General features: G+C 39.5%; 1 pseudogene; it reads right to left on the reverse strand.

Moving 5' to 3' along the window:
- Nucleotides 1-1,828: 1,828 nt before the first annotated feature.
- LOC109388920 (tissue alpha-L-fucosidase pseudogene) overlaps nucleotides 1,829-14,094 on the reverse strand; it is a 44,346-nt pseudogene continuing 32,080 nt past the window's right edge.

A 14,094-nucleotide genomic window follows, 5' to 3' on the forward strand; every position in this document is an offset into this window, starting at 1 on the left:
TACAAGTGGACACTTTGGTCAACGTTGCTCAAGCAGTAGTTTGCCATAGTAGTTTGTCAGAAGTGTCTGGACGCTGATGGTAACCACTTTGAGCACCTCTTATAATTGCAGAAGTCAAATGTGACTTGTATTCACCTTTTGTTATTGGTATATTTTGAGTATTACAATTTTAATACAGTTTTTCTTTCTTAAAATGTGTATACATTTTTTTGCCATCCTCTGTATATTGGTATCATTGAGAACTGGGATTTTCAGCTTGGGTGAGAGCAGACACAATTGTAAGACCAATGAGATTAAGTAAAAATCCTGTAGTTTTGAAAACGAATCTGAGGTAGCAATAGTAATTCATAATGTGTTTTATGCTAAAAAAGTACACATTTTCTCATTCTGTCCACTGAAAAGGCTTGGAAAATGGCTAACCCAATAGTAATGAGCACCCCTAGAGCCCTGATTGTGTCTCTAAATACTATTTTCCACCAAAAAAAAAATCTACTCTTCTGGAAAGATGGCTTATTCCAGGTCTGAGGCAAGAAATTTAGTAAATGAGTCTGGGACATCTTATCATACCAGGTAGCAAGGAAGCTGTGAAAACTATTAAGGTTCTGTCCAAAGAATTTGGGAACCAGTTTAAAGAGGATCCAACTGGCCAAAATGGGGTAATTTGAGCATCGCTAGGATGATAAGTGCAATGGATGGATTGAAACACATCAAGTATATTTAAATCTGTACATTCAGTATGATAACAAAGACTAAACTCATTAATCACCTTTAGAGAATGCCAGGGAACCCATTTGTTGTGTTAAAAAAAATTGGTCTCAAGAGTAACCAAAGAGTCAAGGGGAAGGTTCTCTTTATAGAATTTTTCCAGCTAATAAATGAATAAGGATCAATAGAAGTAGGATATCATCATTTTGCAACCTCCTGATGAATTAATGGATCTAAGCAATGACTACTCACATAACCAAAGGGAGATAATAAAACATTATGCACCTTTTAATAGAAGTGCAAACCACAATGTATGAAATATTCTTGACAAAATAATTGAACCTGAATCTTATCAAGCCTCTAGATCTAACTACCAATTTGCAGCTTACAGCAGCAGAGGAACACATTAAACAACATCACAGGGACACAATCAGCAAAACCCAAAGTGTTGGAAACACCAAAACAAACACGCAGTTTTTTCAATGATAACAAAAAAAAAAAAACAAGAAAAAAAAAGAGATGTTAGGGGAATCTACATTTTTTGTAACATGGGAATATTTACTTGATCATATTTTAAAAGATAGGGTAGAATCATATCCGTTTTCTAATAGTGTCACTGTAAACAGTCTGAATTTCAGAGCTGTTGGTTTGCCTTGGAAACTCCTGAAGAGTTGACCATTTAGCAACCTAGCATGCTTTTTCTTTCCACTCCAGGTTCTCCTGTACTTGGGGAAGAAAGGGGTAGAGATGGAGATGGGGGAGAGGGTTGGTGATAACCAATGCTAAATAAATAGTATATAGTTGAGCCTGTCAAACTCTCTCCACCTTCTCCCATAACCCACAGGGTGACCTGGCTTATTCTTTAGCTATGGTCATTGAGTAAGCAAGTAAGCTTAGCAAACACAGTGAATGGAGGGACGTTTCCATGGTAGATAATTTTCAAAGGTAGGAATGGATGAACTCAGAGCTTAATGTCTCAGTTCCTTCTTTTGCTGACCAGAGAGCGGTATGCTAGCAATGGAGTTCAGATACTAGGTCTATTGAGACATTGGTGTAATGTACTCAGTTCTTCTTTATTTAAGTGTGTTGGAAAAGCCATCTCCAAGTGGGTGAAGAAGTTGGTTTATTCCAAACATTGTACGATATGAGGAAAAGCAAAGCAGTGAACAGCAGGCAGCGTCCCTTTCCTCTTGGACTCCCAATAATCACTCCACTCCTTTAAAGTCCAAGCTAACTCACCTGAGAGAGCAGAGGGTGATAACTGGGGCAGGGAAATGAGGAGGCCTTTTATCTGGATCTGTGGACCACTTCTGATCTTGGAATCCCAGTGTGTAGTTAAGGTAGTAATGGGGGCTTGAAGGTTTAAGAGTCCTGATTCTTTTGAGGTATACCATACAGATACTGTATTTTTTTCCAACCACACCCTTTATGGTTTGTGCATAGATAACCTCCCCACTGATGCTCAGCCACTTCCCAACAGCAAAAAGGCATTGTTGGAAGATGGGGACAATCAGTCTATCTTTAGCTGGTCCAATGTTGAGAAGGGAGTTGCCTCCCAAACTTACTCTCTGAACAAATATCAAAATGATTTCAGATTCACTTCAATGTCAGACATGACCACATCCCCACGATAGTCCCAAGATGCCTTGTTGATGGTGGCTCCCACTTGTGATCTATAAACCTCCCTGGCTTGAATTTACCCTGATAGTTGTAGTATCCTCCATGGAAACAGGAGCATTTCTAACCCCATCTGTCATTTACTACTACCTCATCCTTGACAGGGCTATTGTTGTAGAGCCAAGAAAGAGAATTTGTAGAGTTCCAATAAGTATTAGGATATCCCCACTCTCCATGGGTCCAAATCAGGTCAGGTTTGTACTTGCTAAGAAGGTTGTACAACTCTGGCATTGTTTTCTCACTGACAAAGTGTGTTTTGAAGCCATTTTTTTTAAGTAGGTAGAGTGGATGGAATCATTCTAAGAGCAAGTGATAAAGTCCACAGTGTATGTTCTTCTTCTAAACAGTTGTTCCCAACTCACCAACCAAATCACAATGGTACCGCAGATCCTCAGAGTCCCAGTTCCAAGACACTTGTTGTCAGGACTACTTACTGGCCACATGGTTGGCCCACTCATCAGGGTGAGAGAGGTTGGCATGGCTGACGCCAGGTGGGTAGCTGACATGCACAAAGCCCTGGTTCCTGGGGCAGACGCTTCCCCTTCTAGTGCCACCAGAAACACTTGCTGTCCCAGGCCAGCACTGACCACATCCCCCAGTGCACTAACACCTTGAACTTTGCCTGGTGGAAGACTCAGCAATTCCAGAGTACAGCAGTGCCCTTGGTTGCTCCTGGTACCAGCAGCTCACCTGTGACACCTGCCAATGAAAAGAGATTTCTAATTCAACAGATCTAACAAATGGACTTTGTTTGGAACCTGACTCAAGCAAAGCAAACATTTTGTTATGTTTTAAGAAAAATAGGACCACTGTGGTATTCACGAAAATAGATGAGATCTGCTGTAGACATCAGAAAGAACTGAGAATGTTGGGGTGAGAAGCTGGGGAGAGAGAAAGTGCAGGCTACGTGAGGTGGGTGTGGGACCCTCCCCACCTTGTGATGCTCATCACAACCTCATTTATCTATTGCCTTGAATGTGCCCCTCGGGGAAATATTTTGGTTTGGATAGAATCTCAGAGTAGGAATCCAGGAACAGATTAGCTATATTAAACCTTGCTCTCCAATTCAACTAGAAATAAAACAAGAGAGAAAGGAGACATATCTCCAAATTCAATTCTCCTATCTTCGGTTATGTTTTATGGAGAACTTATGTCATTCACAAAAGAGATGTAGCTTCCCCAGGGGAGACAGCAGGTGTACATTTTCTCTCAAGGTTATTTAATTGCTGTCAGGAAGACATATGATTAACAAAACCGAATGCTGGAAATATGAAGTATAGACAATTTTAAAGTTGTTTATATAGTTGATTACAGTATATCATCTGATGTGTTTATTTGCCATAAACCTGCCTATCACAAACTGTTCCCACACCTGTGCATCTGCACTGAACAGCCTACCGCTTAGCTGTGTATAAATTCCCAACTGAGGGAATGGCCAGCATCCAGCACAAAGTAGCCTCTCCCAGTGGCTTCTCAGTCACCCCCTATGTACCAGCTTCACAGCAGTGATTCGACCACCTTAAGCTGAGGCCTGAGGCCTGCAGACTGGTAGAGTCCCCTGCTTTGATGAGAGCCCTTTAAGCTCTTTGGAAGGAAAACAGTATGGAAATGACAGGCTGTTGGGGTTCCTCACTGTCCTTTATAACATCACTACTCAAAGTGAGGCCCACTACCCGTGATCTGCTGGTTATTATTCAGAGATGAGACAAGTACAGAATTGAGAGGGAACATTAAGAACTCTTGGCAGCCATTTGGTCACGTAAGTATAATATGTGTCTATTGAATCTAATTTACAAAATGGGACTTAAATTTTGTGTGTATTGCTTTTTATTCTATTTTAAGTTATTTTTATTGGGCTTTACAAAGTATCAGGCTGTGACAGATTGGAAATAAGAACTAATCCTTGGGGCCAGATGGGTGGCGCGTTGGTTAAGAGCTGGCTTGGGACGCCAGAGGGCCCCGGTTCGGATCCCACATATGAGGGCCAGTGACACTGCCCTCTACAGCTAAGATGCTGAACAACAGCTCAACCTGGAGCTGGGCTGCTGTGAGTCGCTGGCGACGGCATAGGCTGCAGCCCCTGCTGCAGTGGGTTGCCATGGGCTACCGTGTGTAGCCAGCAGCCAGCGGGAACGGCCAGCAGCGGCTGTGAGCGTCCATCCAGAAACCGGCAACTGATCTGCCTCGCCCAGGAAGAGCGCAATGATGGTGCCAACTTGGGCCAGTGAAGCAACGTCCTCCACAACTAGACTGAAGAACAAAAGGACAGCAACTTGCCTGTTCCCCTTCCCCCAATTCCCCAGCACTGTTCCCATCCCCCAATTCCCCAGTTTAAAAAAAAAAAAAAGAACTAATCCTTCACCACACATAGTGTGAGAAGCACCCCTGTGCATGCTACAACTCAGGGCTTCACCATGACACCCCGACAGTTCCCAAGGGGCACCCAATGGCAAAAATGTGGACCTACGAAGATGATCTGCCCAAAAGGTTGAAGGGTCACTCATAGGTGAGACGCAATGTGTTAAGTCTATGCCAGGAGTTGATAGATCTAACGAAATCAGTCCAGTTGATCCCTGTTCATGGCACAACCCTTAGGCTTCTTAATAGTAGTACGAGAAGCAGCTGCTAAGACTTAAATAGGGCTTACTGTGATAAAGATACTGTCCTAAATGCTTTACATATACAGTACAACACAGCAAATGGTTCCCCTGTCTTTGGAGTGATATATATCCACACCTATACATGTATACAGGGAAGTATAGCATCCAGTCTGCTTTCAATGACTCCTTGTATAGCCATGAAAGTTTGCTAACAATTGGCCCCTTATTTGGATATTTCCAGACATAATGCCAAATATACTAAAGTCAATAACTGAAGAATAGAAATGTAATATCCAGGACATAAGCATTTTGTGTTCAGATATTGGTCATAGAGCCTAGCTGGAAAAATTGTTAGTACAGAAACAATATTCAATTTTGGAAAATGTGGGGATAAGTTAAATGGTGTTTTCATGTTCTGTTGTTGCATTTGGAGATTCTCAGGCATAAAACAGAGATTTAAAAAAATCAGCAGCAAAGACAACAACACAACAAAACTTGCATCACAGCATAGAGACATTATCCAAGACCAAGGCTTTTATCTACTTGTTTTCTCCCCCTAAGTAGATTGTAAGACTGGGGAACACTTTCATATATTTCTATGCTTCTTGCCCCAACACTGGGGATTAATAAATGTTTGAATTTTATGAACTTTTATTTAACGAAAAGAGTCTATTTGCCCGATTCCTGTAAGAAGCCTTCTTAGACTCTGTGGAAGGGCACCTGTTTCCTCCCCTCCTTCATGATTTCTACAACAACCAGAGCTAACCCACTGCTGTTGGCAGCCAGTTTCTTTCTCCACTTGACTTTGTCGTAATCAAAAAAGTTAGTCACACAGATTTTTAGTATATCATTGTCGGGAGGGATTAAGAAGTTCAACCCAAGGAAATGTAAATAGGGGGGAAATTAGCTCCTCTCTCATCTTTCTGTGGTCTCTGTCCCTCCTCAGGTTCTGGGGACAAGCTAGGGCCCAGTTCTGTGGTGGTAGTAGATGGTTCCAAACCCACTGAACAGGCAGGGAGATTATTTTCCCAACTGACTAAAATCTCTTCTCCTTCTCACCAGTTTAACACCTACTAATAAAATGTTAATGCTATAACCCAATCAATTAATATTCATTGGACATCCATAACATTCCATAACCATGATTCCTACCCCTAATTAACCGTGAATCTCAAGAGAGTCTTCTCCACATTAACTCTGCATGCTCGAAGAAGGCACGGTCGTAGGCCTCCTCCCAAAGGTGGAGAACCAGAGAAGGGGCGGAGGCCGAAGCAACTCAGCCAATTATACAATGTAAGTTAGTGAAAAGACAAGAGGTGGGCTGGCCGAGCGGCTCCATTGGTTAAGAGCTCACTCAAGAGTCTGAGCTCTGAGCAACAGCGGTTCGAGTCCAGCCTGAGCTGAGCTGCCGCTGAGCTGCCAACAGGTGGCAGGATGGCTCAGCTAAATAAATAAATAAACAAAAAGTAAAAGTGTTGTGTTTGGGCCGGCCGAGTGGCGCAATGGTTAAGAACTGGCCTGGGATGCCAGAGGGTCCCTGTTCGGATCCCACATATGAGAGCCAGTGACACTGCCCTCCACAGCTAAGATGCTGAATAACAGCTCAACCTGGAGCTGGGCTGCCGTGAGTCGCCAGCGACGGCGTAGGCTGCAGCCCCTGTGGCAGTGGGCTACCGTGTGTAGCCAGCAGCCAGCGGGAGCGGCCAGCAGCCACAGTGAGTGGCCGTCCAGAAGCCGGCGACGGATCTGCCTTGCCCAGGAAGAGCGCAATGATGGTGCCAACTTGGGCCAGTGAAGCAACGTCCTCACAACTAGACTGAAGAACAAAAGGACAGCAACTTGTCTGTTCCCCTTCCTCCAATTCCCCAGCACTATTCCCATCCCCCCAATACTCCAATAAAAAGAAAATCTTAAAAAAAAAAAAAAAGACAACAGGACGCCTGTTAATTAGTAGGGATGTTTCCAGGACAGAAAGTCCCAACTTGTTTGTGTTATTTCTTAGGTCTCTATAATAATGAGAAGCAAAGTTGTTCCTTATGAAATGCCTTCAAAAAATTATCATTTTACCTTTCCAATAAGGTGATGAGATAGATACTAATATCTCCATTTTACAGATAAGGAAACTAAGACTCAGGAAGACTGAGTCCTTGCCCAGGGGTTCATACATGTTGGAGCAGAGCCAGGACCTTAACTGAAACCCTTTGCCTTTGCCTTACTACCAGAGCTGCCTTTATGGTCTTTTCCTAGATTTTTTATTTTCGATGCTTCAAAGGCATCTCAAATTTAATATATCTAAAACTGAATTTCTGATTGTTCCTCCAAATCTTTTCTTTCTCCCATTCTCTGTATAAGAAGTGTGGTAGTCATCTTTGACATCTTGTTCTCTCTGACTTTCCCAAATTGCCATCACCAACTCAAGGCAATTTTACCTCCGTAACACTTTCTTGCTACTTTTAGCTCCACTTCCTGGTTCAAGCACTCCAGGTATTTATTTGTTAAATGTATGTTGAAGTGGAATGTATCCACTTAAGAATGATACCAAGAGGACAGAGCAGCTGGGAGATGAGCTAGATTTCCTTATAAAACTAAAATTTTGAGAGGTTTCTTCAAAGGAAAATAAGGAGAAATTAAGCTTGTGTGTGACCTTATTTGCTTGGATAGAGTTAGGTAGTATTAGTTGCAGTCATAGTAATATCTTAAATTTGCATTTTAACTTCTCTAAGGGCAACTGAAATCCTTTCTTTAAAAAAAGCAGAATTGAAATCAAATGCATTGTGGTTTAATAACAAAAGAAACTAATGCTTTAGATAGATTATCTAGTTTTCTTCTCACAATCAGACTCTTAAAAGATAGGTAAACAAATTATAATTTTACAGATTGAAAACTGAGGTTCAGAGAGGCAAAGTGACTTGTCCAGGGTCACATAGCTGAGACCAGAATCCAGAATACCCACACCCACATAAGCATAAGGTGTTTTGTTTCCCAGTAGGCCCTGCTATGTTCTCGGATGCATTCTGTCCTCATCTTTTAATGCTAAGACAGCCCAATAAAAAGAATTCTAGGAAATTCACTGATTTAGAAGAAGCCCATGGCACATATACCATGGCCCAGACACCATAGTTGTTCTTCTGTTGTTATTCTAGAGATAGTACATGAGCACCAGAAAATCAAAAGTGAAGACCTTAATAAGATTTTTCTTAAAAGACGTGTATTAAAAATAACTATAGCTACAATAATTTGTTAGAGATATACAATATAAAAAGAAGTAAACTGTGACACCAAAAACATAAACGGGGAGAGTAAAAGTGTTGAGCTTTTGTATGTAGCCAAAGTTAAGTTGTTATCAGCATAAAGTAGACTGTTATATCTATAAGATATTTTACATAAGCCTCATGGTAAACACAAAGTGGAAACTTACAGTGAACTCACAAAAGATAAAGAGAAGGGAATATCACTACGAAAACTCATCAGTTCACAAAGGAAGACAATAAGAGGGGAAGAAAGAAACAAGGGGACTACAAGCAGACAAAAAAAACAAGAAGGTAGCATTAGTAACTCCTTACCTGTCAATAATTACTCTAATGTAAATAAATTAAAATGTCCAATCAAAAGGCATAGAGTAGCTGGATAGATAAAAAAGATCCAACTTTATGCTGCCTGCAAGAGACAATGTTCATACTACCCAAAGCCATCTATAGAATTAATGCAATCCCTATTGAAATTCCATTGGCATTTTTCAAGAAAATCTTAAAAATTCTAATATTCATGTGGAACCACAAAAGATCCTGAATAGCCAAAACAATGTTGAAAAAGATCAAAGCTGGAAGTGTCACATTTCCTGATTTCACACTATTGTACAAAGCTATAGTAATCAAAACAGTATGATCCTGGCATAAAAACAGATACATAAACCAATGGACTAGAACAGAGGCCCAGAAATAAACCCTTGCATATAGGATCAAGTAATATTTCACAAGGAGTCAAGAACACTCAATGGGGAAAGATGGTCTCTTTAATAAATAGTGTTAAGAAAACTGGATAACCACATGAAAAAGAATGAAATTGGACCCTATTTTATACCATACACAAATATTAACCCAGAATGGATTAACTACTTAAATATAAGATCTGAAACAATAATACTTCTAGAAGAAAGCATAGAAAAAAATCTCCTTGACATTGGTCTTGGCAATAATCTTTTGACTATGACACCAAAAAAACAAAAGCAATAAATGGAAAAGTTAGTAAGTAGAACTACATCCAACTAAAAAGCTTCTGCACAGCAAAAGAAACAATCAACAACATAAAAAGGCAACCTATGGAATGGGAGAGAATATTTGCAAATCATATATTTGATAAGGAGTTAAGATCCAAAATACCTAAAGAACTCATACAACACAATAGCAAAAAACAGAGGAACTGAATAGACATTTTTCTAAAGAAGACACAAATGGACAGCAGGTACATGAAAAGGTGTCCAACATCACTAGTTATGAGTATAATGTAAATCAAAACCACAATGAAATATCATTTCACACCTGTTAAGATGGCTATTAACAAAAAGACAAGACATAAGTGTTTGCATGAATGTGGAAAAAAGGGAACCTTTGTGCACTGTTGGTAGGAATATAAATGGGCGCAGCCAGTATGGAAAACAGTATAGAGATTTCTCAAAAAATTTTAGCACATGATCCAGCATTCCCACTTCTGGGTATATATCCAAAGGAAATGAAACAGGATCTCAAAGAGATATCTGCACGCCCATGTTTATTGTAGCATTATTCACAATAATCAAGACATGGAAACAACCTAAATGTCTATCAAAGGATAAATGAATAAAGAAGATGTAGCATATATACACAACGGAATATTATTCAGCCATGAGAAAGAAGGAAATCCTGCCGTTTGCAACAACATGGATGGACACTGAGGGCATTGTGTTTAGTGAGATAAGTCAGGTAGAAAAAGTCAAATCCTGTATAGCATCACTTATATGTAGACTCTAAAAAAAAGTTAAACTCATAGAAATAGATAGAATGGTGGTTACCAGGGGCTGGGAGGAAATGGAGAGATGTTAGCCAAAGAGTACAAACTTTCAGTTATAAGATGAGTAAGCTTGGGGATCTAATGTTTAGCATGGTGATTATAGTTAACAAAACTGTATTATCTACTTAAAAGTTGCTATAGAAAGTAGATATTAAATGTTCTCACCACAAAAAAGAAATGGCAATTATGTGAAGTGATTGATGTGTTAGCTAACACTACAGTGGTAATCATTTCCCAATATATAAGTGTATCAAATCAACATGTTATGTCTTAAACTTGCACAATGTTATATGTCAATTATATCTTGATAAAGCTGGAAAAGAAAGATATTTTCTTTACTGGTAAAATGACAATCCTGCAGGGGAAAAAAACCTACAATGACATATTTCTATAATATTCTCTTGCACACTGCTGTTTTTGCACTGGATACAAATGCTTCATTAAGTGACTTGATATTGCCCATTTCCTCTCTTTAAAATACTTACCTAACTATTTGTTTTCTCTTATGGTCCTTCTTGGAATCAGAAGCCATATATTCTAAAGAAATTCAAGAAGCAATCTAAAGGAATTTTTTAATTTACTGTTTTATATAGATCAGATTGAGTCACTACAAAATACAATATTTATTATCAATTCTCTTTGCCTAGGCGAAGTATTTCTTTTCTCTCCAAGTCCACATTGTTGAAAAATTGACCATGAACTTCCCCAAAAGTAGGTCTTAATGCTAAAGTACACTCCCAGAAGTGCAAAGATAATGAGTAAAAAAAAAAACCCAAACAAACAAACAAAAAAACAAGTCTGTCGATGTAGATAAAAATGAATGTTAGGGCAATTCCTGGGCAGCAGAGAAAGACGCCAATGTTTACATAATCCCATGTGCATATGTGGTTTCTTCTACATTTTCCTGCTGAAACTCATCTGGCTTTGCTCAAGACCTCAAATGCAGTGAATTCTGGGCAGCACCTAATATTTATTCATAGCATTGTCAAGAGCATCTTTGCAGTTCTTGCCAAGGTCTGTCGTTGAATATGTTTATCCAGCTGCATGGCAAAAACATAATACACAGTCATCATTTTACCCAGTCACCTACTCAATATTTTCTTCTATGATTAAATTAACTCATAAATATTGCACTTTTAATGCCAGAAAGCCATGGTTCATCCAGGCAGTTGAATACTTGTTTGTCCATTTTCTAATGTTGCGGGGCACTCAGTCCATTTCATTATAGAGTTTGAGATCATGAAAATCCTTGCATTTACTTAACATGCACAATAAGCAGAGTAGGATCCTTCCATGAGGTCCACTATTTTGAGGTGCAGGGCCTTAGGAGAAATTTTGGAAGAAGCCCTGAAGAACGGTGGGGGCTGGGTTGAAAATGGGTTGGTGTACATAGGCAAATCTGCTCTGATGGCCTAATGCAAACGGTAGAAATGATGGCTTTATTTGCAGCTGGCACAGTTTCTTGCTCAGCTAAGGAAAGTTTCAAATAAACACACATATCTTGGCCTTGCTGGTATTCAATTCATCACCAGACGGTACCCAGGAACCTTGTAGGCTATTTCCATGATGTACCATGGCATTTTAGAGACTTCTTCCTCTAAACATCCACATCCAGTCTGTGGTTTTTTTGTTTGTTTTTTGTTTTTTTTGTTTTTAGCAGCCTGCAGAAGTCTTACATACTCATTTCCATAGGAAAAAGATTGCAGCCTACGGGCAACAATCAGGTGCCTATGTCCTCCAATGCTCTTCCTGATGACAGCAACACAATCTGCATCTACTTGTAGGTAGGTACATGGCCCTACAGGCAAGTGCCACGGACCACAGGACCCTTCTCAAATCACCTTCTGAATGAATCACCTTCTGAAGGAAATACAGAGGGAGTCAAAAACATGTATACACATTTTAAGAAAGAAAAGAACTGTATTAAAATTGTAATGCTCAATATATACCGATCACAAAACATGAATACAAGTCACATTTGACTTTTGCAATTAAAAGAGGTGCTCAACGTGGTTACCATCAAAGTAATTTTAATACAGTTTTTTTCCTTTCTTAAATGTGTATATGTTTTTTTGGCACCCTCTGTATTTAGAGCTGGCATGGCAAGGCAGTTAGCTTTTCTAGAATTGTATCCAAATATGCGCAATCATTCTGGGAATAGCCTTGGTTAGCAATTGCTCATCATGTCAACGCTTTTGGAAACTTTTTACAGTCGTTTTATTGTTTTTATTTCAAAAATAAAACTTAAAGGAGCTTGAAAAGTAGGTTTTTAGATGATCACACAATGGCCTGAGTTCCATGGTTTCAGTTCTGTGCATTTTACTTTCTATGCACCCACTGAAATTAACCAAAATTAATCCATATTTGAACAAAGACTGTGGATAGAAATGAGCCCTAACTTCCGAGACTACTGGGTGCATTGCACGAGCTAAAGCGTTTGGAAAGCATTGGCCCTGGGAGGCGAAGAAGTTATAGCAAACAACATATGGGCTTTAAAATCTGGAACTATCCAAGACAGAACAAGAAAGCTATTTTCACTTTACTTGTTCCTTTTTTTCCCTCCCTCCAGAAGATGAATGATTTCTAATCACATTTTATTTTCATCTTTAGAGCTGGTTCCCGAAAAAGCAAGGTCAGATTCAAACTGCTGGTGAGTTTGCAGCCCTGTCCAATGATTACCTAATGCATTTGTGTCATCTGCTTTCCTTGCTGTGTAAAAACACACTAAGGAAATGTGTAAGTCCACTGAATTGTTCCCAACTCTTTTATTCACCTTTCAGTATGCTAGTTCCTTCCCTTGGCATTGATATCATTATGCATTTGTCAAAGATAGACTGTCACTTTAGGACCTCTATTATGTGCAAGAATTGGCAGCAAATTTTGCCACTGGGATTTGCTTATATCCTCTGTATGTTATTGTACTTCTTTGGCATTCAGTAAATTCCATACACCCACTTCTTTGATGTTCATTCCAGCCCCTAAATGTGGAAACAATGACTGAAATTTTGGATCAAAGCATTTGTATATGGCAAGCAACACAGCTCTCTGATAATTCACTAGAACAGAGAGCCCTCCCCTCCCCCATCCCCCTCTAAAATCTAGGCCAATAGTCCTCCAACAACAGCTCTGACTTCCCCAATGCAAAGGCACAAGTCATGGGAGGAAGTTAAAGAAAACAACTCCAAGGTTTTAGGAAAAAGAAAGAGACTAAAGTGGACAGCTAAATTGAAACTCATGGTCATTTCTAACTACAGAGAAAGCTAACTACCCTTCCAATTGGTTGTCCCATTTCTTTTTACTGGGTATTGCTCTAACTCTAGCACTTCTACTGAGCCAGACTTTTTTCAGGCTGGAAAAGTCTCCAGATCTAATATCTGTATAACGTCAGCTGTACAAGATGGCTCAGATTTTCTAAGGTGAATTTTTTAAAGAAGAGTTAAAGAGTCCCTGAATTAAGGAATTATAAAAGTAATTGGGGAAAAATACCCAGAACTATCAAAATTTCAACGAGTTACTTTTGCAAACTAGAGTTAGCTGTCTGGAACACATTTTCAGTGTTTGCTTTTGCTTTACTCCTGGGATGCCAGCGCAAATAATTACTTCATTCAATTTATTTCACAGGTCAACTTTGACTCATAAAAGCATTAAAGCAGGTAACCCCCTAGGGATGTTGGAAAGACAGATGAGCCAGTAGATATGAAAACTGTTGTAAGCTCTTTGAGGGGGGAAAAGGCACTTTATAAACCCAGGGTATTTTATGGTTATATTTTCACTTCATTCCATTTGGTATCCAGAATGTGCTAGTTATAATTAATATACAATGTTGGGAACTATTATAAATGTACCATACGTCTTTTAAATATAGTGAAGAAGATAATTGTGTTTTGAGAACCTCATCCTGTGTAAATTAGAAGAATTCCCGGTAGAATGTCATACTTGAGAAGTGAGATGACTGCACTGAAAGGATAAGAGAGTCATCTTAGCATGATAGCGTGTGTTCAATCAAAAGGTAGAGCGCCAAGGAGGTAACAAGACAGCACTTAAAACACCAGTTTCAGATTGCTCA

Source organism: Hipposideros armiger, unplaced genomic scaffold, assembly GCF_001890085.2.
Source record: "Hipposideros armiger isolate ML-2016 unplaced genomic scaffold, ASM189008v1 scaffold_212, whole genome shotgun sequence".
Taxonomy (NCBI): domain Eukaryota; kingdom Metazoa; phylum Chordata; class Mammalia; order Chiroptera; family Hipposideridae; genus Hipposideros; species Hipposideros armiger.